This window comes from Leptinotarsa decemlineata, unplaced genomic scaffold (genome assembly GCF_025532065.1).
Source record: "Leptinotarsa decemlineata unplaced genomic scaffold, Ldec_3_MD MMD2_tig00001393_RagTag_RagTag, whole genome shotgun sequence".
NCBI lineage: Eukaryota > Metazoa > Arthropoda > Insecta > Coleoptera > Chrysomelidae > Leptinotarsa > Leptinotarsa decemlineata.
The window spans coordinates 14,954,983-14,958,548 of NW_027412562.1; the positions used below are offsets into that span (position 1 = coordinate 14,954,983).

The 3,566-nt window shown below is 32.2% G+C and overlaps 1 long non-coding RNA gene across 1 annotated transcript; it reads left to right on the forward strand.

The window, feature by feature from the left end:
* The first annotated feature begins 548 nt into the window (after positions 1-548).
* On the forward strand, positions 549-2,874 carry LOC141482551 (uncharacterized). Its single transcript, XR_012465590.1, has 2 exons — positions 549-711; positions 804-2,874. It is a non-coding gene; the product is annotated as an uncharacterized lncRNA (long non-coding RNA).
* Positions 2,875-3,566: the final 692 nt, after the last annotated feature.

The window sequence follows — 3,566 nt, forward strand, 5'->3', positions numbered from 1 at the left end:
AGAATTTTTGCCTTTCTACAAGATTACGTTCACGTTTACTGAGAACAATTTCCTGACTTGCAAAATAGTTCCCCTTGCCTCGACGCGCGTTTCGTTAATCAGTAGATGACTAAAACTTCGGGTTTAAGTCATCCCCTGGTGACTCCGAGTTTTACTCATCTTTTGATGATGCAAACTTGGTTAGCGAAAGGCAAGTTTTAGTCCTCTCCTAATAATACTAACTTGGTTAGCGAAACGCGCTTTGAGACAAGTGCTTTGGTTGTAATTATTTTACGCCAGAGGTTCCAATCTACCTATTGATTTAATATTATTCAACGTAAAAAACTGCAAAAAACGGCGAATCATCTGAAGATGTCCCATCACTCTTATCAGTACTGTTAAAATGAAGAGCTTATCTGACAACGCTCATCTACTGAAATGCATGAAAAACCGTAGTTGTCTTTAGACACTTGACAGTTTGTTTTCCGTGTTCTGCGATTCCGATATGTGGTTTCGTCATATTTTTGTTTTTGATAGTGTTATGGTAGCAAGCTATTGCAGGTAGGAAATTAATTAATTTCAAGTTTCAATATTCAAATCATAGTTGAAACGTATATTAATTTATAATTCTTACATTTCTTTAGAAAATACTATAAATTATTTACTTCATGGAAACCTCTGAAATATTGGAATAGGTGTATCTACAATCAAAATGGAGAATTTACTCAACAGGTGGGTAATACATGATTTTTATGTCTTTGGTAGCTAATATGAGATAGTTGCAATACAAATTTTTTTCACTGTCTCGATTCATCATATCACAGGTAACCATATGTACTGAGAGTACCAACATTGTGTAACGTGATAGTTGGGATTGGGATTTTATGAAGTCATTACATTGAAATTCACTAATAATAGAAAAACATTTGGAGGAAGTAATGAACTATATGAAAAGGAATATTAGAACTGGTAAGTATAATGTATATCCTGGTCACGTCTAGTTATTATTTGGAGTAAATTTGAATAAAAAATAATTTTTGTTTTTTAAGTTTATATGTTTGAAGTTTTATTGAATATGCTTCTCTTTCCAGTTTCTATCTGAGAGAATCTTCTGTGCATGATCTACATATCTTTTCAAACGTCTATTTTTAACTTGTTAAAAGATAGAAAGCAAACACCAAAAAGCTTTTTTTCTCAAAAATCATTTTTATTCAAAGTTATATTACAAATAATTACTGGATGTAGCCAGTTTTAATATTCTTTTTCATATATTTCATTACTTTCTCCAAACGTTTTCTATTATCACTGAATTTCAATGTAATAAGTTCATAAAATCCCATACTTTTATAGAGAGCCCATACTAAATTTTTCTAGATATTGATATTTTTTGTTGGTACAACATATAAAAAGTTATTATCCACAAATCTGATAATAATCTCAATATTTAGAAATTTAGGTGTAACGAATAAAAATGTGTAGAATACAGAAATAACAATTGAGAAGCATCGACAGTGTGTCACACTTTTCATGAATCCATTCATATCTTAGTTACTGAAACTTCAATATTTTCCAAATTTAAAACGAGTGTTGTTTAGATAAGGTTTTTTTTTGTGAAAAATATTGTGACAGTATTAGAAATACTTCAGGAATATTTCAGGGTAGGAGACACAATGAAAAGAGCAGAATCATGCGTAATGGTTAAGGACCAGCCTCTTATTCTAAAACACCCTGTATATATTATAGCATTAATGATAAAACTACTCACCACATATTATGTTACATAATGTTGGTACTCTCGGTAAATATGGTTACATGTGAGACCATGAATCAAGACAGTAATAAATATTTGCATTGCAACTTCCTCATATTAGCTACCAAAGAAAATGAAAATCTTTTATTACCCACCTGTTGAGTAAATCCTTCATATTGATTTTAGTGGTGTCCATGAAGTAAATAAATTATAGTATTTTCTAAAGAAATGAAAGAGTAATAAATTAATATCCGTTTCAATATGATCTGAATATTGAAACCAATTGAAAAGAGAAATGAAAATTTCTGTTTTTTACCACTTTTATAAAAGTGGTGATTACATAGAAATTTTCATTTCTCTTTTCATTATGATTTCCTACCACGTAGTAACGGCTACATTCATCAATTTATTGAAATCAATTAATGAAAAGAGAAATGAAAATTTCTGTTTTTTTACCACTTTTATTTGTAACTAACGTTACTGCAGTTTCGTCCTATATGGACATTTTCAAACTTAAACAATAAGTTCGTTTTGTTTGAAAATGTCCATATAGGACGAAACTGCAGTAACGTTAGTTACAAATAAAAGTGAAAAAAACATGGAAATTTTCATTTCTCTTTTCATCAAGATCTCCTACCATATAGTAACGGCTACATCCATCAATTTATTGAAATCAATTGATTTTCTACCTGCAATAATTTGCTACCATAAGCAATAAGATAAGCATAGCATCACAGACAACAATATACCGGAACCACAGAATCGGAATTGCTGAACAGGGAAACACAAAGTGTCTAAAGACAACTACGGTCTTTCATACATCCTCTAGATGAGAGTTGTCATATAAGCTCTTCATTTTAACAGTTCTGATAAGAGTGAAGGGACATCTTCAGATGATTCGCCGTTTTTGCCAGTGTTTTTACATTAAAAAATATTAAATTAATAGGTAGAATTGGAATCTCTGGTGTAAAATAATTACAACTATAGCACTTGTTTCGACGCCCGTTTTGCTAACCAAGTTGGTATTATGAGGGAGTGACTAAAACTCGCATGAATTAACGATCGACGGCACTAAACTTGCTTTTTAAAAAATACTTTTATTGTTACAAACTTGAAAATGAAAAATTACAGAAATACAAATTATACGTGTTGTTGGTTTGAGGAATGAAATCTGACTGACTCTGGATGACTGACAGTGAGAACTGTCTTGTCAGCATCTGGAACAGGGTGGTGGTACTGCTAGATCAGCGGGATTGTCCTAGGTGGTGAGATAATTCCTCCCCCCGAAGATTCAACTATCATGCGCAGCGGGGTAGTTGAACAGTGGATAGATCGGTTAATTCATTTACTACTTGTAATTGGTTCTCTTCTTGAATTGGCTTCTTATTGGTGCAACATCAAAGTACATTTTTCCTGTACAAGAAGTAAACTATCATTGATTTGATCGCTAAGTAAACCACTAAAGTCCATATACTCGGTGATTGGTAAAGTCCGCCTTGGTTGAATGTTATTTCAGGAAATCTGAATTTTTCAGGTTTTGGAGTTCTTCAGGTCAACATCGTCTAATTGAAAGCTCATATTTACACTTCTTGGAGGGTTGCGATCTTGGTTCAATTCGGGAATCAATATTATTTGATTGCTATTGATTACATTTTCTTCATTGATTATTTCGATTTGATTCGCCTTGATTTTGCAGCCTACTGGAATGTCAATTAAATAGGATCCAATTATTCTTTGAACTTCCTCTTGTTCATTACATTGTAGAGTCCTCCATTGGGTAGAGTCCTCCAGTTGGTTAGCTATTGGCTTAGTAATCCTAACATCGATTTGTCGACAT